The sequence below is a fragment of the Crocodylus siamensis genome, chromosome 2 (genome assembly GCF_052110815.1).
Source record: "Crocodylus siamensis isolate JL-2025a chromosome 2, ASM5211081v1, whole genome shotgun sequence".
Classification (NCBI taxonomy): Eukaryota; Metazoa; Chordata; order Crocodylia; family Crocodylidae; genus Crocodylus; species Crocodylus siamensis.
The window spans coordinates 111357463-111382345 of record NC_143396.1 but is presented as its reverse complement, the minus strand read 5'-3'; the positions used below and the strand labels follow the sequence as shown (position 1 = coordinate 111382345).

At 43.3% G+C, this 24883-nt stretch overlaps 1 protein-coding gene across 4 annotated transcripts in view; it reads right to left on the bottom strand.

The window, feature by feature from the left end:
- LOC149870629 (uncharacterized) overlaps positions 1-24883 on the bottom strand; it is a 281125-nt gene that overhangs the window by 3184 nt on the left and 253058 nt on the right. The gene's annotated exons all lie outside the window — the stretch shown is intronic.

Here is a 24883-nt window from a genome sequence, read left to right as displayed (position 1 = left end):
GAGTCGCACGTCTCTCACTTTAAATCAAAAGCTAGAAATGATTAAGCTTAGTGAGAAAGGTATGTCGAAAGCCGAGATAGGCTGAAAGCTAGGCGTCTTGCGCCAAGCAGTTAGCCAAGTTGTGAATGCAAAAAGATTATGACTCGCTGAAGGCTCAGATGATGGTTAGCATTTTTTAGCAATAAAGTATTTTTTAATTAAGGTATGTATATTGTTTTTTTAGACATAATGCTATTGCACACTTAATAGACTACAGTATAGTGTAAACATAACTTTTATATGCACCGGGAAACCAAAAAATTTGTGTGACTCGCTTTATTGCGATATTCGCTTTATTGCGGTGGTCTGGAACCGAACCCGCAATATCTCCGAGGTATGCCTGTATTTGTGGTCTCAGGGCCATTTGGAGATAATGATGCATTCAGAAGTTCCAGAACCCTGATTAAATGTAGTAATTTTCTTTATGTGGGACCACATAACAGTGTAACTTCTAGAAACATAAATACAGGTTTCCCTCAATTTATGCGGTAGACGCATTCCCAGGAATGGCATATAAATCAAATTCGCATAAAGCGAACCCAGTTTACAAAGAAGCACATAGGGATGCGTTCCCAGAGCAGTGAGGGAGGGAGGGAGCCTCAGGCTAGGGAAGGGGCGAGGAGGGGGGCACGGCGCAGCCCATTAGCTGCAAGCTGGTGGTATCTGCCATTCCTGGGGGTGCAGCAGGGGCAACACTGGGCTCTTCATGGCACTCAGGGTGGGCAGCAGCACCACTCATCCCACTTCTCCCCACTTACCCCATTGCTCTGCTTCTCCCCACTCACCACAGCCCCTGCTGCAGCAGCCTAGGGAGCAGCCGACACCAGTTGCCTGCAACCACTGGGCTGCACCATGCCCCAAACACCCCGGGGGTCCACTTGTCCTCACTTACCCAAGCTCCTGCTGCAGCAGCCCTAGGAGCAGCTAACACCAGTTGCCTGCAGCCGCTGGGCTGCACCATGCCCCAAACCCCCCATGGCTCTGCTTCCCCCGGGGCCCACCCCAAGCACTGGAGCCTGGTGCTTCTGCTAGCCTGAGTCTGCAGTGGCCACTGGCCCCAGCCTGCTCTTATCTGGCTGCAGGCAGCTGCCTGCCCCTGCTGCAGCCCTGGGAGTGGTGGATGCTGCTTGCTTGCAGCTGCTGGGCTGCACCATGCTGGGGGGTTCAGGGCACGGCACCCTGGGGGAAGTGGAGCCCCAAGGGGGTTGGGGCGCAGTGCAGCCCAACAGCTGCAAGCCACTTGCATCGGCCGCTCCCAGAGCAGCTGCATTAGGGGCAGGCAGCCTCATGCAGCTGGACAAGCACAGGCTGGGGCCAGTAGCCATTGCAGACTTGGGCCAGCAGCGGCACCAGGTTCTTCAGGGGTGGGTGAGTGGGGCCTAGCCCCATGGCTCTTTTCCCTCCCCTCACTGCTTTCCTCCGCTCATGGCCCGTTTCTCTCCCCTCACAAACTCAGACTTACCTGCTTGGGGAAGGGTGGAGCGCACCTATGCCAATTGCATATATGCACATTTACTTTACGTATAATGAATTTCAGGTACCAAAGGATCATTGCATAAGAGCGAATTCACATAAATCAAACCGGCATAGATTTCATAGATTTCATAGACATTAGGGCTGGAAGGGACCCTGGAGGATCATTGAGTCCAGCCCCCTGCCCCAAGGGCAGGAAGTCAGCAGGGATCATAGGATCCCAGCAAAATAAGCATCCAAATGTGTCTTGAAGGCGTTCAAAGTGTGTGCTTGGACCGCCTCCGGTGACAGTCTGTTCCAAACCTTGGGGGCTCGATCAGTGAAGAAATTTTTTCTTATGTCCAGCCTGAACCAGTCACAGTGGAGTTTGTGACCGTTCGATTTTGTCATCCCTTGAAAGTTTCCTGAACGTCATCTTTACTGACAAGGATCATTATCTTAAATAGAGATTTTGGTATAATGGGTAGCTATTCATTATCCAGATGTATAAAAAACATACTCTCAAACTTTGCTTTCAGCACAAGCAAGTTCATTCTTAGTATTGCTTTCATGTCACATAACAGCAGTTAAGATGCACAAAATTTAATAGCCCAGAACAGGGGTTGTCAGCCAGGAGTACACGTACCCCAGGGTGTACTTGAGAAGGCCCTAGGGGGTATGCCTGGGCGGGCAGGGGCAGGCACTGCCCACCCAACTGGACATGGGGGAAGCTTGAATATGGCACTGCCACCACTCAGCATCCAGCCACGCACCACCACCCTCCCTCCATTCTCCACGTCCAGCCTCCGGATGTACACTGCTCCATGTCTGGCCACTGGGGGTACACCAATCCAAAAAGGTTGAAAACCCCTGGCCCAGAAGATGTGTTATAAAAGTGATGGAAGCCTAATTAGAAAAAGAGCTGTAGAATTTTTATCAACCCAACAAGGTTTGAATTTTTATGAGTATCCCAACATCATGAACAACAAAATGTATGAGTACTTGTTGCATACACTGTATTATGATGTATATTAAACTGTAATAAATATAAACATAAGCAGAGAACAATCATGCTTGTTTGGCACAAATGTTTTGTTTTCTTTCTGTATAATATATCTCAGAGCAGCACTGGTATACACTGGTCTTCCTTTTTAATAGTTGACTTCAATAAAGAATTTACCTGAGCCATTAAACATATGATAATTAGGCTCCGACAGCACAGTGCCCAGTGCTTTCCAGAACTGAGCTCTTTTGCATTACATCATCTTCACAGTTAATATATGCTTTGCCATCTCTACACTCCCCATTCAACACCACTTCCACTGTAGGATTATTGAGAGTCAATTCAACCACCAGAGTTAGATCAACCTAATTTAAATCAGTTAGTAACTGTCCAGAAAAGGCCAAGTATTCCTGGAGTCCACCAGGACTCTAACCATTCTACCTTACCCAAGTATTCTTCTGATAAATCCCAACCTCCCAGATGGCAGGATCAGAAGAGCCATAAATCACTACAATGCTCCTGTGTGTTGTTTTTGGTGTGTTGGTGTTGTTCTTGCTTTGATGTGATAAAATCTTTTTTTAGTGAGACAATTCCTTCTAAGCATTTAGGGTGCTTGTACATGTGACAGGGTTTAGTTCTCCCTAAATTGAACTGGTGGGTTTTTAATTGGTAGGTTTTTAATTGTTTCATTTAAAAAACCACCAGTTCAATTTAGGGACTTCTGTGATGTCACGTGGCATCACATTACTTCATGCACACCCCCACCCCTGATCAACTCACCTCCTCCTCCCTGTCCCCCAGGTTCCACAAAAAAAAAAAAAAAAAAAAAGTGGTGAGGAGCCTGATACTTTTTTTCTCCCAGAGCCTACCTGTGTCTCCTGCAGCGGGAGGAGAGGGGCGCACCGCTGGTGGGCTGAGGAGTCCCTGAGCTGCAGGGGACCCTGGTCTCCTCTCTGCAGCAGTGGCACCCCCCCAGGCAGCACCCACTCACTAGCACCGAGCCCAGGCAGTCCCAGGTGGGCTGCTAGCAGGCAGATGGAAGAACTGGGTCCTGCATAGCTCAAGCAAGCAGGCAAGCTCTGGGAGGAAAAAACATTTTAAAAGATCAGACTCCTCACTGCTTTTTTTTCCCCCCCCCCCCCTCAGTAGAGTCTGCCTGCACAAGCTGCTGCCAGATCATATAACCCCTGAGCTGCACAGGGCTCAGTGCTTCCCTCCACAGTGGTGGACAGCCCTGGGACTGCCTGTGAAGGGTGCTAGCAGGTAGGGACTGCAGCTGTGGAAGGAAGGTAGCAGGAGAGACAGATAGGCTCCAGTGCGCTGTGCACTATCCCTGCCACCTTCCTGCTGCCTAGGATCACCCAGGAACAGGCTGGCTTGTCACTGAGGCAGAGCGGCAAGGTGGCAGAAGGGTGGCTGGGTGTACTGGTGGTGGGAGAAAGTGATGGGGATGGTGCACAGGGCACTGGAAGCCACTGAGCCCAAGCTTCCCTGAGCACATCTGCTTCCGGCGCCCTGTGCACCTTTGCACTTTATGTAGCAAACTAAAATACCTCAGATGTGTTTTACCTTGCTATGTAATAAAGTCATGGCTCAAGCTGCTGTGTAGCAATGGTACAGAACCAGCACTGCGGTTCCAAACCAACCCTACAATAGCAGCACTGGCTCCCTGCCACTGATGCTATGGAGCCAGGCTGGGGCCATGCTTCATGTCACAGATTGCACAAAGGACAGAGCCTACTGGCAGAGAGAGAAGGTTAGAAAGAGGATGGCAGAGTGAGAGAGAGAGGAACAAGTGAGATGGGGAGTGGGGAGACAGGGGGCTGCAGGGGAGGAATGGCAGGGAATGCAGAGGCAGCGGCTACAGCTGCATCTCCGGTCCTAATCTCAGAGCCTCAGCAGCTGCCTCCTTTCCTCCTCCCTCCCCCGCCCCCCGCCCCCAACCTCCTCCGCCTTGCAGGAGGGACAGAAGAAGAAAAGAGAAGCGTGCAAGACTAATATTTAATTACCAACTTAATCTAAGAATTCTTTCCAAACTATGCTAAACTTTTTCAAAGTTGTTAAATCTGCTAAACATGACTCTTTCCATAGATGCCAGCTGTGCCATCTCACCATATGAGGTTTCAGCCCTTGGAAATGTCCTGCTCTTCCAATGCAATAATATAATCCTGGTGTCACTAATAAGGCCTGCTGCAAGAATCCAATGGGAGAAAGATTCAAGTTGAATTCCTGAGGGATATACCCAAGAACACGCATATTTGCCGAAGATATCAGTGCTGTATTCAAAACCACGTTAGCTCTAGTTATTTCTTTCCAAAAAAATTGATAATAGGGCATGATAAAGCAGAACATGATAAAGTATTGCCTGCAATGCACTGCATCTCCAACATATATCTATTGGCAGTATATATTGATTTTTTTAATTTTAGAGTCATTTTTTTAACTTTAGAGGGAGGCAGTACAGACAAGAATGATCTTTTCTCATATAAGACAAGGACTAAGATCAATTGTCAATGTTCAATTATTGTGAATTGCTGGTTTCCACTGGGATTTTGTCATCTGGATACCTAGGTCTTCTCTTCACTTCAGTTGTAAATATTCTGCATGAGGGCTGTTATGTGACATACATTTATAGAGTGATGGCACAGAATGGAGAAGAGAAATAGATTTCAAGACAAAGAATAATACATCTGCAGTATTTGCTAAATGTAAAGTCTCAGGCCCAACCTAAATTTCTAATACTTGCTTCAACCACATATTTTGTCATTCAACTGTTTTCAGAAGGTCAAATTCATCACATAACTTGGGATCTAATATGATTTCCTACTAGAAGCTGTTCTATATGCACTTATCTATCCACTTCCTCAACATCAATTTGTGGGATACACGCTTCAGAGACGGATTAAGGTGTGTGTGTATGGTAGGGGGTAGGGGGTGGATGTGTGTATGGGATGGGGTGTGGGGGGCTATTGGTCTGTGTGTATGGTAGGATGAGGGGGTTGTGAAGAGGTGTGGCTGTGTGTTGGGGAGTACAGGATACGTTGGGGGATTGTGTATATGAGGGGGGTTGTGGGAGCAGGGTGTGGGTATGGTGGGTTTGTGGGGTGTGAGAGAGTGTGGCTCATCAGCAGGCAGGGGTGGTCAGGGTTCAGGTGCCCAGAGGAGCTCAGCTCTAGCCACTGCTCAACAAAGTAGTGAGAGGTGCATCCTCTGCTGGGCAGTCCTGTATCACCACTGCTCCCCGCACTCACTAGGCATGGGAGGGAAGCCCCAAGTGCTGGAGCCAGCTGCCTAACCTACCTCCCAGTGGAAGCTACCTGGGGCTCCCCTCCCATGCCAAACATCCCTGGCAGAGAAGGCAGCCAGCTCCAGTGTGCAGGGCTTCCCTCCTGTGCCCAGTGAGTATGAGGGCTGCATGTGCACATGAGGAGCAATGGAGATACAAACAGCCCAAGCCACAGGCTGCACCCCTCACTGCAATGTGCAGCACTGGCTGGAGCCTTGCCCCACCATGTGCCTGCACCAGGCATGAGTGCTCTGAGCACTCTTGCCTCCTGCCACTGCTGCCACCACATGCTGGGGCTTCACACCATGGGTCTTAGTGTGGGGGGAGTTCCCACACCTCCCACCCTTCCTCAGCCCCACACACTGCCCACCCAAGCTCCACACTGCCACCCCCCTGGGCACAGGCTCTGTGCTGCCACCAGCCCCAGCCCCACACCTGCGATTCCATGCAGCTGCAACTGTGCCCTTGCCCCCATCCCCACCACTTCCCTACCTGCTGCCTGGAGCCAGCAGGAGATTGGTTAAGCTGAGCAGGTTGGTGGGGACTGCAACAGCAGCAGCCCCACCTGGAAGCTGTGTGCTGGTGCGGCTGGGCCCTTCCACCCACAAGGGTGGCAGCGAGGTGCAGTAGGGTATGTTTGGGGTGTGTGCACACATAAGCGCCTCGTACCCACCTTTGTGGGAAGAAGCACAAGTAGTGGAAGGCTGGGGATAATGGAATTTAGCCCGGCCAAACACCGGAGTGGGTAGGGCCACAGGGCAACTCGGCCACGGGCTCTGGGTGGCTGCAGCTGGGGTGGGGAGAAGCGAACACATAGCCAGGATTATAGACCTGCATATGGATCACTGCCCAGCACTGGCAGGCAAGTATCAGTCTACTCTGTGATGGAAAAGTGGTTGGGGGGGCAGATCGAGGCCCCCACATTGAAGGAGGGAGTGGGACAGAGACAGGGCTGGGGTGAATGGGGCCCCAGCTGAGCCAGGTTGTAGGACACTCAGAGTCCAAGCAGCTCATCAGGGGTGCAGGGGTGGGGTTTCTGCTGCTGTGCACACCCCAGGAGAGGCCCAGGGGCACGTACCCCCCCATGTGTGTGGAACAGAGGCAAGCTATTGCTGCACACTGGGCTCTGCACCCCACTGCTGCTGCCACTGCCACTGCCTCCAGAGCTGCACAATGCCATGGGCCTGCCACTGCTGGTCTGCCCTGTGTCCCCTGCCCACCTAGCTTTGGGATGGCATTGCTTGGCTCTGGAGGCAGCTGCAGCAGGGCTCAGAGCTCTGCATGCTGTGCCAGCCTGCCTCCATCCCACACACAGATCGGGGGGGGCACCTGTCCCCCAGGCCTTCCCTAGGGTGCACACAGGGGCAGAAGTCCTGAATAAGCTTCCCACGCTCCAAGCTTCTCATGACCCAGCCAGGCCAGGGCCCCATTTACCCCAGCCCTTGTCCCTGCGCCTCTGCCCCATTCCCTCCCTCAACACAGAGGCCTCAATCTGCCCCCGCCCCCATGGCACTTCCCTTTTCCCCACCCCTTCCCCCAAATTTACCTGCTAGGCAGGGCAGGGGGTGCATGGGCTCAGCCCCACCAAATTTTTTTTTCCCCTCTGCCTACGAGCAGAAGGTCTGGGTGGAGCACGTATACCACGGACAGGTTTTCTGCATACCACTGGTGGTGTACATACCACAGGTTGGAACATGCTGAGCTATTATATCAGTCATCTAGTACATAGCCCAGTTTATGAAGAAGATATGGTGATATTGCTGAAGGTTGGAAAGATGAAAACCACCCATTTCAATTAGTAGCTGACTCTTTTTTTAAGCAACTCAAGCCCTCTTATCCTCTCTCCACAGATCCTGTTGAACATTTGCTTGATTTTAACACACTGCGGTTGGGGATTACACTGGATATGTAACATAATAGGCAAATTAAGTGAGAGTAAGACATTCATTTTTAACACACCCACGGAAGGATATTCCCAAATTGCTCCATTTATTCAGAATCTTTAATATAACATCTAAAAATCTTCTGAAAGTTTGGCAAACAATAACTTCAATATTTTTGGATATTTTAATGCCTGAATAAGTTATGTGTTCTGATTGCTGCTGAAACAGCCATTTGCTAAACACATCCTTTGCTGCATAGTCATTTAGTCCACATGATTCGGATTTAGCAAAATTCATTTTATAACCTGATAGATTGCTAAATTGGTTAATTAATGATAAACAGGATAATGCCAGATTTCAATGTCTCAGCTTTAACAATGTCACACCTATCTATGCATCCCTCACTGATTTCCCCTTCTCAAACATATGCTGCTTGCCTTCATTTTCACACCCTATCCTCACTCTATCTATCAGTCCTCAATAATCAGCAAGAAGCTGACTCCTGCATCTAGTCAGCCCATACCAGCTGTTTCTTTCCCCCATGTTTGGAAGGAACTCCTTGTAAACATCAGAAAAGCTACCTTGTTATCCTCCCTCAAGGTACCCCTTAAAACTCTCTTTTGCTGTAATGCCTATAAAACAGTTGACAAGAGTGAGGCTGCTGGTGTACTATGACTACTGTCTGTCATGCTGATAACAGTCACTATTTTTCCCTCGTGCTCCATTATCTGATATACTATTTCTGTTGTCACACTTAGATTATAGGCTCTCGATGGCAGGAACTGCCATTTTGTTTTGTGTTTGTGCAGAATTTAGCACAATTCAGATCCCCATTTTTGAGCAGGACTCTTCAGTGCTATGGTAATACAAATCACAACAATGAAGATGCCTGGTTCTGAAAGCATACTACCATAGTAACTACCTTCAAGAACCCTGACTATATCAATCAAGACACAGGCTGCATACAAACATTCACAGAAGTTAGAGGGTGGTTAGATTATCTGCCCACCCAAAAAGGGCCAACCAATCTTAGTGTACCCAAGTTCAGACCTTTCTTTAGTAAGATGGACCAAAGTATGAACTGTACAGAAGTTTAGGACACTTAGATCAGTCTAAAAACTCAATCTAAGTGTACCTTGGTCTAGGCTAACTTAGCTCAGGTCCGGCAAGACCAATCTAACTGAACTTCTGTACAGTTCCCAAAGCAACCCCAAGGCTGGGAAATTCCAGCCTCTGGCCCCAGCCCCAGGACTGTGCTTTTCCTGCCCCCTCCCTGGCACCAGGCTATTTTTATCCCCCCCAGACCTCTTATATATGGACCATTCTGCCTTCCCTAGCTCCCAACCCACCAAACCCTGCAGCCCACAAGCCACTCTTTGTGCCATTTTTATCAGCAATCACTGATGCTGGGAGCTGAGGAAGGAAGCTGGGGTGGAGGAAGGGGGCAGGGGGAATGGGGCACTAGGTTTCTGGGAGGGAGGTTATCTGGGGGTGGGAGAGGTCAAGGGTCTAAAACTAACTTCAGGTCCTGGGGAATGAGGGAGAACATTCCCTCATCCTCCAAGCCCCGCCCCCCCCCAGATGCTTCAAGCCTCCCTGATCCTGCCAAACCCTTGCAGACCACAGAAACTCCCCTGGAACCTACCTGTCCCCCCCCCAGTCTCCCCACAAACTCCCCCCCACCTTCCTGATTCCCCTATGGGCCTTCTGAACATCCCCAGAGCCTGTTCCCCACCCCAATCGCCACCACCGCCCTCTAGCCTCCCATCCTGATTTACCTTAGATCATGTGGCTATTTTAATGTGATCTAGCCTCCCAAATATTCTTGTCACATTCTTGTTGCACAAAATATATATTCTCAAAAAGACTGCAATTTTCTGAAAAGAATTCTCAAGCTCTTCTTTAAAATAACATACACATGCAACAGCAAAATGATATAAAATATGGACATCTGGTAGTTTTAAAATACATACAGTACTGCATTCTTCACACCATACCATTAATTCCATCAGTTACTCTGCACTTCTCTCTGTTGCAATACAATTTTGATATGAAAAACTAAAACAATATGCTGCAACTCCAGTGATAAATATATATGAATGATAAAGAGATAATAAAAAGTAGCTTGTGTTTTTATAATCATTCACTTCTCTTACTTGTGGTACAGTAATTTCTCTTAGATTAGGGTGGTGACAATGTACTGCAGATACCTGCCAATGCTGCTTAAATGAATTTGCCTATTCAGGAAAGTTAAGGCATTGTTATGACAATTTTATTCTTTTCTGAATACAGGAAATCATTTAGGAGTTAATTCAATGCCCAATGAAGTCAACAGGAAATTGTTCATTAATGTCAATGAGCACTAGTTTGGGTCCTTAAATAATCTTATCGGCATTCTTAAAGAAGCAATCTTTATTTAAAGAGTACCATATCCTTCACTTAAAAAGCAGGGAATTGTAGAACTTCATATTAACTATAATGTAACTATAACTATAATGTAACTACAAGACTGAGCTTTACTAGAGTTCTGGTTTACAGAACTTCAGGTATTTGGAGAGATGAACCATGGTGCTAAGAGGCTAGGCTCCTTTAATGACCTCCCCACATCTTTAAACACATCCCTTATCCCATTACACTACTCCTTCTGTGTTAAGATTATGTGTTCCCATACTAGAAAAGAACAGAACAAAGTCAGAAAGAAAAGGGAAAGTTGGTCTACTGTCAGAACCCAGGCTTATCTCAGCAGCTCCCTATTTTTAACTCAATTGCAAACGATATCTGTGATCAAAGGGCCAGAACCCCTGGAGGAGCTTAAACGAACAGCATGGTGGCCGGAATTCTTCCTGATGATTTGTAAGCAGGAAAGGACTTTTGACATGAAAGACAGCTTAAACAGCACAAGAATAGCAATAAACCAGCTGTAAAATGCTTAACATTGCCCTTGAACTAATGCAAATTGTTCCAAACAATTTTTCCTTTTTTTGCAGTTGCTGGATGCCCTGCTGGGGCATTTAAACAGTCACATGCTCACCATACAAAAGCTTCTATAAGTGGGAAAATACAGTGTACTAATGTGTTTAGAATAAGGGAACCAAACAACTTCCACAATTCAGATTTCTGCTTTCCTTCTCTTTTGTTTGAGAAAGAATTCATTAATGATAGGCTTGTTTTGGATACTGACTAAGCTTTCAGACAGCAGTGCTGAAGGGTAATTTATTGGCTTAAAAATACTCAAATAAGCACTGAAGACATGGTAAGCCAATTAAATATTCTGAAATAGATGAGTTTGTTCATTCTAAGTATGTTATCTCCTTAAAGATTGTCACTGTTTACTTTTTGTTTCTCCTATAGTAAAAAAAGAACAGCAATAAAATGTGTTTCAACAAATGATGTTTCAAGGGAACACTCTCTAACATAGTTGCTTGCCATCCGAAGAAATTAGAGCACAAGCCTTATAGAAGCCTTTAACATCTACTTTGAAAGCAACATTCTCTTTTGGTACGAATATAATAAACAGTTTTGATTTCAAACAAGGACACATGCTATTATAATCGACAATCAGTTTTACTATTTCCATGTGTTCCAACAAGGAAAAAATACATGGCAATTAGAAATAGGAAAGACCTATGAGATCACCATTTCAATTCCCCTTAAAATAGAGATTATATACCTCTCAGATTAGATCAGAAAAGAAACACCGGTTGATAGAATCTAGTTGTGAGTTTTCATTTGTGTGTTGGGGGGGTGGGCAAGGGGGGTTAATAGTTTCAGATATACCCATCCTTAAATCTCACTGCCAACTTTTTTAGTTTTATAATCACATTTTGTAAATCATTTTTCCCCATCATAATGATGCATATGAAAGATTCATATTTAAAAAGTGGAAATGGATTGAGGCCTAAATTCAAGAAAACATCATTACTCGGGAACACCAGCACAGCACCTATGTATGAAACCCGTGCCTAGAGCCAGATGTCTTATATCCCAGTACTTCAAATACAAGGCCATCTTCTGCCCTGATATTTTGAGAAAAAATTGCAGGATCTGCCCATTAACCAAGCCTATTTGGCTCAGATATATCAATAGATCCATTTTTGGTGATGTTTTGGCCAGGCCCAACTACTCTCCGGATATTGTTTCTCGAACTATTTCAGCAATTTTTGCTTAATGTTCTGTATAAAGCCACAGAGTGAAGAGTTGCACGGAAACACAAAAACACAAATAAAAAGATGACCAAAACTTTACTGAACCTCAAAAATGGTTCAAATTAAATTTGGTTGAAGTCTCAGTTGATGATTCAGATCAGCATGTTTGTAATGCAAATTACTTTATCCACACTGAGTAAAAATATAAATGCCTCCGCCTGTTGCTGTTCTCTAGCTAAATGTCTTTAGACTTTATTGTAAGTTTTGTTTGAGTAAATCTGCAAATTAGGCTTCTAAACTGCAAATTAGATGGTCTTTTCAATCTGTTCTTTTCTGTCTAGTTTTATAATAATCAATATGTACAAAATGAATAGAAATTTGCAAAGTCCAGTTATACTTTACACAGCAAAAGATAAATTTAACAGCCCTTCTCTTTATCTATGTTTATCTTAAGACTAATTTTTCAGCTGAGTTAAAGGTTAATAACATTGTTATTTCATCCATTGCTTCGATTTAATAAAATCAGTGGGGCATAACATTCTGTAAAACCAGGCAGTAGAGGAAATAACAGTAATGTTAACTTCTAACAAAAATGTAATGGTAATTGCCCCAGTCTACTTTTAAAATTAATACTTTTTGTAGTCTTTCAAGTGGCACAAAAAAAAGCTTCCTCTCCATTATCTAGGCAACTATCAGTTTTTGAGATCAAGATGCCATCTGTTCCCAAACCTAATGCTCATTTTTGGGCTATTGCAACATAATACATGAAGATCTCACATTAGAAAATAATGTAGGCAGATATTTTAAAATAGAAATTATAAATTAATGCCCTCCATGTTATTAATGTTTAAAGCCAAAGGAAAAAAAGCCAACTTTTTTATGTGCAAGACTTAAATAGAGAGACAGAGAGAGAAAGCAGCAAGTTCAATTAAAAATAAACTGAAGACAAAGAAGCGACTCTAAATTTACACTGCAGTAACTAAAATGGGTACTAGTCCCTTTCTGTTATTTTTAGTCAAAAGGTAAGCTGCTAATACAAGTTCTTTAGTCTAGGGGCATATCCAAGGGGTACAGCACCATGGTAGTACCAAGGGTCCCTTTTGGTTCTTTGGCACATGCACAGTGAGCTCTGAGCTCACCAGCATGTCAACACAGTTCCTACCGAATGCCGTGAGATGCCGTGAGCTCTCTGAGCAATTTGAACTTACCAGCTGAGCTGCACAGGCTCAAGCTAGGGTGCTTGCTTTCATTCAGCTCCAGAGCCCAGAGTGCAAACATCGCCACCATCTGTCATCCCCTCTTTTTCCCTGCTGCTGAATTCAGGGTTGGGAATGGGAGGACAAACAAACAGTGGCACCATTCACCGCCTGGGTTCAGGAGCTGTGTAAAAGCAGGGGCTCTACCCCACCCCCCACCAAGCCTCACAAAGTCAGTCACACCCCTGACCCCAGCCCTGAATTCACCCATGCCTTAAGTCACCTATATAGCCCCACTAACTAAAATTTTGTTTTAAATTATTTTTAAAAGGTGCTACTAAATAATTCATTCTAATTTTAATTTTTAGCTAGTATTAAAACACTTAAGCTTACATATTGATGTTATGCTTCCAAATATTTTGTCCACCTTTGTTATGTTCTTAATAAAACAGAAATGAATCATAGCTGCTTTGCTACTGGCTCTTCAATTTATGTCGTGCAAAGTGATACACTTAAATCCCTATGTTCATATCCATGTAGGTTTAGCAGGCCTGTAGACATGCAGGATGCCTGCTCCAATGCACTAAAATTAATCAAGTCTGCTGGAGCATGCTAATTAGCTCCAGCAGCCTCAGCATCTCATGCATTCAGCATCCCCTGAATGTTTAAAGCACCCACCACCATTTTGAACCATGGGACACTGAATACGTGAGACACTGTAGGTGCTTTAATTAGAACAGCTCCTGAGAGCCTCTCTAATTAAAGTGCCCCTCACTCATCATGTAAAGACACCCAATGTACACTAGTTAAATAACAGTCAGAAAAATAAGCGTTAAACACAGTGGGACAAATTCTGTTCTCAAATGTTTGCATAGCTCTGATTAGCTTCTAAAGGAGTTACACACCTTGTACTGCCAAACCTAACTATCCAAAAATGATGAATCAGGCCTCCCAAATAATAAGATTTGCTTTAAAATTATTATATATTTAGACAAACGTTACTTCACTTTAAGATTTCTTCTGGTATTTAATTCTTTAAGGCTGGTGTTTGAGATTTTTTCAGCTAGCATAGAGACTAGAAACCTACTTTAAAAAAATTGGAGTAATAAAATGAGTGCAGGAGCTGGTGAAAATTTAGGAAAATGTATTGCAAAACTCAAAATCAGGAGACAACATTGCACATGGTTTTCAGCAGCTACTTTTGAAAACCAATCAATATCAGGAGAAGAATCTTACCACCAAAGCCCAGACACTTAATGGAAGCATGCCATGACAGAAAGTACTGTCAGAGCTGCAGAAACATAGGTTGCAAACACGGAGGCAGTCTAGTCAAGAGTCAATGTCTCCAAATATATGGTATTAATATTTTCTGTGTATACATGTGTGTATATGTGCACATGAGTGCATGTGTAGAATGTCTCTCTTTACATGCAGAACACAGTTGCTGATCCTATGTCTGCTCACATAGAAAGAAAGCAGACATGGCCCTCAGAGATCAAAGTGAAAAAAGTTAGTATAGTACTTATAGTAAAGTGCATATGAGTGTAAAGCTACTACATAATTTTGTGTCCATAGAACAATAACCCCATCAATACATGCCCTGCTGTACTAGTGTCAGTTGTGCAGCTGACACTGTAAAACTAAATAATGTACTTACTCAAATCCAAGAAGAGGTCCCATTGCTCCCCCCCCATCAGAATGGGGGAGAAGTCCCCCATTTTATCTCTGCATACAAGAAAATCTCACTAAATACATTATCTATTGTTAAACTACAGCAAAAAAAGATCATGTGCTCAGTAACGGAAACCAACTATAAAGCTGGTTAAATGCAACCACCATTGGGGATGAGTATAAAACACATGGCCCACACTGGACAAAAATATTGATGAAAACATACCACACAGATCAGTCAGTGTAATCCATCTGAATAAGGTATAGTGCTCAGTACCCCATTGCACTCAGTACCCCTCAGCACCAACCCTTTTTCAAGTCATGATGAACCACTACACTGAATACATTTCAACTTCCACCTCACTTCCACAGCTGAGCTGTACCTCTCTTTCCCATTTACAGTGATTTCTGTTTCTTCACCACCTCTAAATGTCCAGCCAACATCCCCAAACAGGGCCTCAAACAGTTCATCCAGAATCCCTCAGTCACGCTCTCTCTCAGCCAGTGTGGCCCCACCCTCCAGGAGGCAGAGCTGGACCAGGTTGCCCTAAACCTCATCTGCACATACGTTTTTGGAGGATCCCAGGACTCATGACAAAAACACCCAGTTCCAGTCATGGATCCTTTGTGGGGGAGATCTGAAGTACACATACATCCTGAGCAGTGCTGAGCTGTGAGATTACCATGTGTTAAGATGCTGTTGTCCCTGCTGGGGCCCAGACCAGTGAACTATATGGTAAATCATGAACCTTTTGGCTTTGGACTAATAGGCATTGTTTCTATTATATATAAGTAGATACAAACTTGCTGCTTAAAAGTGTATTTATGGAGTACCTATGCTCAAACTTGCAGCAGATTCAGAAAAAGTAAAATGCAACAATTCTGGAAGAACTAAGTCTATGAGTACCTGTAGTAATTTGCCTGTATGAAAATTACTACAGACATGTTTATTTCAAAGTCAGTATTTTCAAATTTGTGTCTCACTTCTATTTGCTCAGGGAGAGCAGGGTCCAATAGTAAGGGGTAGAAGAAGGAGATGCAGGGGAGGGAATTGCGGGGGGAGGGCAAGTGAGCTACCTGACCCCCACCAGATTTATTTTTCCTGCTGTAGCAGTGGGAAGGGGAAAATTCAAGGAAAAAATCAAATAATTAGATTCTATAGCTGGAAAATTATAAAAAAATTACCATTTTTCCATATATAGCATCTAATTATTCTGTGGCACCATCTAATACTCAAAGCCATCTTATAGTCAAGTAAATATGGTAAGTCTACTCCTTTTGCTTAGATAATCAAAAATATACAGCCATTAGAGTCAACTTTTCTCCAGGAAAAGGTAGACAAGGTTCAGGGACCTATATGCATATACATATAAGTCCCTGAAACATATATATATAAGTCCCTGAATCATTGCTTGAACAAATCTTGAAGCATATTGGTCTAATTTGCACAGGGATGATTGTCACTTATTGTTTGAACAGTGGCTGGCAAGTCTGAATGTGAAGAAACTCCATAAAAATGCTTGAGGGAGCCTCCACAAGCCCATTTTAGGCAGTAGTTTCCATATAAAGAAAAACAGACTGGCTGAGAATGCCTGCTGAGTCACAGATAAATAGATTTACAAAATGGAGCTAATATTACTGCAAGCATTCTTAGAAACATTCATATTTTTCAACAGACCTTTTTTGTATGTGATTGACAAAAAATGACAGCACTTTGCTGACCAACAAAATTCAAACCTGCATTCCAAAGTGTGTATGGCCATCTAAAAGTGAAAACTGACTATCAAGACTACAAGTTGCAGAGTAATGACAGCCTTCCCATTCAGACTTATTTTCCTGCAATCCTCTAGGCATATTTTGTCAGTGTCTAAATTTTTTATACACATACTGCTCAGTAAAAGTAATAAATATGTCTATGTATAATTTAATATTCTATACAAACATCTATGCAAATTAGGCCTATTCTGATTGCTCATAAGGACCTGAATGCTGCAAAACTTGAGACATCATCAATTTACCTTGTCATTGGGTGCATCTACATATGCAATGAATACCATGCAATAAACACCAGAGCCGTTTGTATCACAGAAAATTGTTCCCAGGCACAGCGTCCGCACGTGTGCCTGGGACAGCAGCAATCTGAGCTAAGGCAGAGCAGCCCGGGGCTGGCAGAGAGCAAAGGGGGTCAGCCTCAGGTGGCAGAGTGGCTGGCTGGGGAATGAGGGTGCATAACCTGTGGAGCTGAGTAGCAGGCAGCACTTTAGCACCCTTGTGCCCCAGCAAGCCACTGTCACCATCTACACATGCATTTCAACACAGTTACTTATTCGACCATAAAATAGCACTGCCAGGAACAGTGCTATCTTACAGTGGAGTTAATTTATTTACTGCACTCTAAGACATGTGGAAATGGTGCTGCTTTACTGCAGAGCTAATGAGTCGACTCTGCAGTTAAGTGCACATGTAGATGCATCCACTATGTATTTTCTGTTTTATTCTGCTTCTCACTATGGCAGTACTGCTGAACATTGAAGAAACAATACTTGTCTCTGTTACATTGCTGTTACATTGTAGATTTTTAATCCAGATACATTTTTGAGAGAACAGAGGTGTTTTGGACAAGGGATCTGATGAAGTGCCCCTTTATCACGGTTCAAAATTTTAACAAGCCTAAATGCAGTGCATGTGTCTCTGAACCAATGGAAATATTTTACTATCTTTGATTGAACTAAGGAAACAGTTGCATGCCAGTGAGCAAATTAAAATCACAATCTTTCAGGACAATTACTTTATCAGCAAAATCCTTGAATTCTGATCTCCTCCAACTCTCTTTAGCTGCATATACTAGATATAGCTACAAATTAAAAACACCTGATGGCCAAGAGCTCTGAGTCAGGTTACAGCAGTTAGCCTGTAAATGAACTCCAACAATATGCTAATTGCTATGGATGATCAAACATGCTGTAGGATATCCTTAACTGGGAACATGAACTGCATTTCAACAACTGTATATGTGATTTGAATCATGTGCATCAGCAATCAATGAGGAAAGAGCAGGTTGCAGTACAAGTCAATAACTGCACTAATTTGGGTATTACTTACTAAAGATGATGTTTGAGGGGTAAATGAAGCACACACACACAACAAAAAATAACTGTTGGCAGTTCCTGCAGGGAGGCCAAAAAGAGCACTGAGAATGAGCCACCTTTTACAGCCTTGTTTATGGCCTTTCCAAATTTCTCTAAAGCAGTTTAGAAAAGCCCGATAGCTGCTACCCAGGACATACCTGATGGGGAAAAACACTGAAAACTTCTATTTCCAGTGCTGCCCAGCCAATAGTTTTCAAAGCATTAAATTCACTAAATTTTTCTCTAATAAGGGAAGGCAGCACAATTCTTCTCTCTTGACATTTATGATGGCTGCAAAGTGGAAACAATCAGTACTTTGTCAACACCCAACTTTCAACCTGACCTTTTATTCAGAATTATATTAGGGGGCTGAACTAGAACACGCAGAACATTTGGAAACCAGCTGGATTTATAAATGGTAAAATTTCCTCAATTCTCTATCCCTGTAAGGACAAGTTTGGACCAGTTTCCCCAGACGTTTACTCGCCAAAGCTCTAGTAAGGATATCAAGAGAATGTCAGCATTACAAAGTAACTTTTCCAAAAATGTCACCCAGATCTGTGCACAAAACGCAAGCCTCCACTCCCTGAAAACATGACTTTATTTATATGCCGGATCAATGGTCCTGTTACATTACAGCTTTCCAGAAGCTTATGAAACTTCTTCTGAAATTCACTTTTTTCCTCCTTGTTACCTCTAAATGCAGTTTCACTGAAAAAAAATCACACCAAATCTTCTTTTTTTATTGTTTTATCTGAAGGCCTCCAAATAAACAGAGATCCAGTTGAAAACTTATGTCTAATAGCTTCTGTATATACCATACTTCATTAACAATCCTCCCCTTAAAATAACTTGAGGAAGAGGTCTTACTGCTTCACTTTTTAACATTTTAAGAAAAAGTTTGTAACTTCCCCAACTAATCATGACTACTTTGGACCCTGTAAGCCTTCACTGTTCTCAAAATCTGTAATGAGCATTTGATCATTATAAGCCTTTGCATAGTTGGTGCACTGGAATCAAGATTGTCTTTACATTCCATTTTGAGAAGTTTCTTCCCCTCTACCCTGTACTTTTCAAAGAGCAGAGTTTTGGAAAACAGGGCCCTGCTGGATTTTTCTACAAAATGTAACAAGAACCAAGTCCCAAACAAGCATTTTATTGAATAGAATGATGATATGCTGTCAACATTAAAGTATCAGCATTGTACTCTGGCAGGTATGAGAGAAGGCATCCCATTACACCGATTGTGAATATGCCCCATACTTTAATATACCTGCAGTTCAGTAGTAAATATACAGTCACCCAAGGAGACGAGGAACTACAGCTGATTTTTCCATTAATTTTGTTGGCTGGTTATTCTGAGTCTGACATTTTGACCTTTTGTTCTTCATGAATGTAACCCTGCATGTTCCTATGTAGTCAGCTTGGACCGACTGAAAGCAGTTACATCTGGATGTGTGCAGTGCTTTTAAAACAATTCACCCTTTCCAAAGCCTACCTCTACACCCACCCTCCCCTTCTGCCAGGTTGGGAAACACTGTGGCCTAGCAGTTTATGAGAGTTGAGAAAACCATGGCTGTATAACACAATGCAACAGATAGATGATATATACAGTGCTACATGACAATACCCGATTGTAAGCATCTCTCATTAAAACCATTGCCTACATCTAGAAGGGCAACACTGCAGAAATGCTGGCTACCCATTCGATTAGAAGTTGAATCTATGCTGTATAATCATAATGGAAAAAAGACTTTGTTGAGATACAAAATCATATAAGATTACCTTTGGCCAAGTTTGGAGTAATCTACATCAAGAAGCCTTCAATTAAAAAGAATCACAGGTAACATATCTAGAAGGGACCTCAAGAGGTCACCTAGACTATCCCTCTGCCCTGAGACAGAACCAGCTATACCTAAAATACACTTGACAGATGTTTATGTAAGCTGCTTTTAAAAACCTCCAGTGATACAGCTACTACACCATCCATATGTAGTCCACTCAGTACTTAACTATCCTTACAGTTAGAAAGTCTTCTTGACATCTTTGAGGCAGTAAATAAACTCTGGGCTGACAAGCAAATATCTTATATAGCAGTTTCAAAAAGCAAGACGGAGAGCAAAACAATAAGGGGCAATTCAAAATTAGATTAACATAGACCACATTAATCTGAGAGACTAATTTTATTAGAAAATTTTGATCCTAAATGTCAGCTGCATATTATAGCTGCTGATAATGCTCCTCAAGCATGCTTGAACTTCCCTAATCAAAACTGGGAAATTATAACGTTGAAAAATATGAACAAACATTAAAGACCATCCCTGAAGTAAAAGTGAAGTAACAGTTCAAAATGTATTCATTTTGTATGGCTTCTATTTCACAGATAGGTAACAGTGTTGCTGACAAGATTATAACACACTTGTTAATATTTCTATATTACATTAAATTATAATAACATATATTATTATATAACAATGCTAAGCATGTTCCAAGCACCTTTCCCTTTTCAGGGGTCTTACTCTGAGTATACTCTTATGACCAAATACACATACTGCAATCTCCTATGTGTTGAAAGATGGCTTGAGGATCCCACTTCTCCTTGGATGCAAATTATATATTCTCTTCTCCACTCCCATTCTAATGCTTTCCATGGGATGACCATTTCCATCTCCTATGATCTCCTGCATCCTCCTCATGCCAAGCACCCATCTGCCAAGGTCATCTATTCTCAAAGGTGCTCTGCAGTTCCTAGAATACTCTTACAGTTACATGCATCTTTGCACAAGTAAAAAGACAATGCTGTGCAACAGTAATGACTCTACTGCTACTTATTTTATGCTCAATTATGCGTATTTTTAAAATAAATCTCTACCAGCTATTCTAATAAGAATTCTGCAGATAAATATATTAATATAGTAGGTTATGCATCAATATGCTGAGATAGTAACTTCAATGAAAGAAATCCAAAAGTTACCGCACCAACTGATAAAACACAGATACTGTAATTTATGGTAAACTGAAAATTAACCAAACAATGTTTTACTTATCCAGAAAAAATGTTTAGACTGTTTAAAACTTTCTGAAGAATGTCAGAATGAAGTCTGTAGACAATTTGATAAATTATTAGCGACACAATTAACTACCAGTGGGTGTGTCTACATGTGCATTAGTGTGCAGCAATAAACTCCAGCACTTATTGTACTGGAGTTTATCACTCCTAGGCGTGCCATTTGAATGTGCACCCAGGACCGCAGAACACTGAGCTGGGGCAGAGCAGCCCTAGCTGGCCAGCCCAAGGCTGCCTCAACCCCGGTCAATGTGCTGCAGAGGGGCTGGCAGCCAGCAGGCAGGCAGCCCCAGCACCAAAACACCCTCATGCCCCAGCAGCTGCATCAGCGTCAACACATGCACTGCCGCAAAGTAAAAAACTCCGCATCTGGATAATACTTGTATTTACAAGTGGAGTGTATTACTGTACAGTTTATTATTGCTGTGGCGTTTATTTCATGGTGTACAAGTCGACACAGTATATAAGTCAACCCCATATTTCTGATTCAAAAAATTAGGATTTTAATAAATCCAGCATATAAGTTGACCTAACTTTCTGGTTCAGAAATACAGAGTCAACTTATACCAGTCCCTACACACCCTCACTGTGGGCAGAACACCCAAGGGATGGACATGTGTGAGACCAGGACCACCAGAGGGGGCTGGGGCCAGGCTTGACACTTAACTAGCATGGCCCAGGAAGCAACACTCACAGGGGCTGGGGCTGGGGCTGGGGCCAGGCTCGGCATTTGCAGGAGCTGGGGCCAGGTTTACTGTTTGGCTGCCACAGCCTAGGCAGTGCTGCTCACAGGGGCCGAGGCCAGCGCTGCCTGGGCTGTGCCAGCTGAACCCCGAGCCTGGCCCCAGCCACAGCCCCTGCAAGAACTGCAATAGAGGCAGGTGAGTCAGGCAGGGGGCAGGGAAGGCAGCCAGTTCCAACATGCGTAGCTTCTCCTGGTGACATGCAAGTGCTGGCAATACTGCATACCATGGGACAGTAGCACCTGCACAGGCCATGAGCACCTGCCACCTGCCGGGAGCTCTGCACCATGGGGGGACTGTGTGTGGGATCCACCTTCCTTCAGAGCCCACACACCAACACCCTCCCGTATACTGACACCCTGACCACCTAAGCTCCATGCTCCTGCCAGCCCCCCGAGTGCAGGCTTCATGCTTCTGCCAGCCTCAGCCCCACACTCTGAGCTGTAATACCCCCACCCCTGCCACTTCCCTACCTGATGCCCTGAGTGCTACAGCAGGGAGAAAAGGAGCTGCTGGATGCCAGGGAAGCCAAGTACCCCAGCACCTGCAGTAACAGCAGCGGCAGCCCTGCCCGGAAGCTGTGTGCTGGCCAGGCCAGGCCCTGGACACAGTGTATAAGTTGATGTGGAAACTTAAGGTTCAATATTTAGACTACAAACCTTGACATACATATACATATACATATACACACATATATTAGTGGTGTGCAAAACTTCACTGGCCATTTCAATTCAACAGTGTTTCCACTTATTTTGAGGTTGAAACAGCAAAATCAAAATGAAACAAAGGGCACTGAACAGCCTCAAAACAAAAACAGGCTAGTTGAAACATTTCAAAAGTTGAAACGTTTCAAAAGTCAAAACGTTTCGACCATAGCACTGGGGATGGGAAGTCAGTCCAGCTGAGCTGACTTCCCATTCCCAGCACTAAATCAGGTGTGTGGGGGGGGGGTAGGGGGGAGAGTCAGCACAGCTGGGATGACTTCTTATTCCTGGCACTAGATTGGGCTGGGGGTGAGGAGTCAGTGCAGCCAGGCTGACTCCCCATCCCCTGTGCTAGATCGGGTGGGAGGGTGGGAAGTCAGCCCAGCTACGCTGATTTCCCATCCCCCACACTAGATCGCGTGGGGGGCGGGAAGTCAGCGCAGCTGGCCTGACTCCCTGGCCCTGGCCCAATCTAGCCCTGGGAATGGGAAGTCAGCCCAGCTGGGCTGACTTCTTGTCCCTGGCTGATCTAGCAAAACATTGAAACAGAGTTGAAACAGCCTTACTGTTTCTATGAAGCAAAACAGAACAGCTTTTTTGAATCAAAATGAAATTTGATACGAAACACTGTTCCGTCAAAACCTCGAAACTCAAGGAGAAACGAAATGCTGCTGTTTTGCATAGCCCTAATATATATATAAATATACACATATATAGACACACACACACATATATATATAGCAGTTTCCTCCAGTCTAAGAGGTTCGCATATATAGATGCTGAAATGTTTACTGTGGAGCTACTCAATTCCACAGTAAATGTATTGTGAGACTCCTGTGTATACAATTAAATAGTTGAAGTGAACGGTAATTCTGTTTCATACATATTCATTATAAATACACTACAAAATGTGGACCATCTGTAAAGCATTTTTATCCCAGTGCATTTTAAACCTGGTCAGAGAGCTATTCCTAGAGCTCTGCACCATTGAAACCTAAAAATAGGACTTAAAATAGAGTTTAAGCAGAGGTAGCATTGAGCTTCTTGTAAGGGTGACTTCTATCTATTTTGAAGGTCTAAAAAGCCTTCTGAAATATTCCTTGTGCATGAAATCAAGGATTAAACTAAAAGTGGCTTGCAGGATCAATTTGTTCCATGGTAGACCTTAAAGTTGTCAAAACACCAAGACCAGAGACAAGTGTTGGTGGTTAAAGCCTACCTTCCACTCTATAGGCTAGTCAACAGGGGTCACCACTAATAAGGTAATAGGCACTGATCAGAAAGGAGGCCTCAAATGACTCTTAATCTCAAGGCTTTAAATAACCACATCCTTCACGTTCCAAAATGGAAGAAGGTAATCTAAAGTTTAACTGTCTGAATTATACAAATTGATTTAAAAGATCCTTGGCATTGAAACATGGGAAAAAACCTGCAGTACCTTGGTAGACCAAGCTATTTTGCTGACACTTGAGACCTGAAAAACTGCAATTCTATTACCAGAATGTCTCCTGAGAGAGTTTTTCATATTGTCCATTCTTCTAATCTGCTGCACATTGTACTGGTGTGTACTCCATGGGCAGACGCGTCATGAGAATTACTGTATTTATTTAAACAAAGTGTAATAAAAACACCCTGTTATGGCAAGTAGTGATAAAGCAAAGCCACAAGTTTTTCTACATCTGTTTTTGTTACACATGGTAACCAGGGAGACCAAAATATCCACAATCTTTACTTCTACTGCTCATAACAAAGTGTTTCTGCTTTATACACTGAATGATTTCATTTGATTTTTTTAAGAGACAGAAAATAAACAAAATCTCTATGCATAGTTTCCTCTGTTTTCATGATCTATGACCTTTAACTCCTGTAAATCTATTTAAAGCTTATGTCTAAAGTTTTGTTGTTCCAAGGATGTGCAAAATATACCTAAGATTTATGGAGCAATAAATCTTTTCTTGGCTTCCCTTTGTTAATTTTATTTCATTAACCAAAACCAGTAACCCAAAGTGCTGTACACTCTCTGGAAGCTTTCTGTTAGATTATTTAGGTTTATTATAAACAAGTATTTGTTTGAATAGTACATGAATATTAGAGGGTAGGCAAAGGCAGTCAGAATTCATTGCCAATGTTATAGAAGAAGATCCATACACACATTCAGAGTAGCACTAGAAACAAAAATTACCAAAAAGAAACTTACCTAGTATCATCAAAAACAATTGTATGTCACTGAAATTGCCAAGGGTTAAACACTCCATGTGTGATGCATACAACTGTAAGACAATCGATACATCTTACTTGCTGGAAATTCTGAAAATATTCAGGTTACTGCAGCCACATTTAAAGATCAAACTATCTTGATTTTTAAATGAAAATTGCTCCAATTTATATTTTGGCACACTAGTTTTAACCAAAACGAAATAAATGAGAACAGCTTAACTCTGAATCAAGTGACTTTTTCACAAAGTCATTCCTAGCCTGAGTCTCTCAGGGCAGGTACAGACATTACACTTTTACTAATACAAGTGATCAGAAACCTGTATATCCCCATATATACCTATAACAGAGT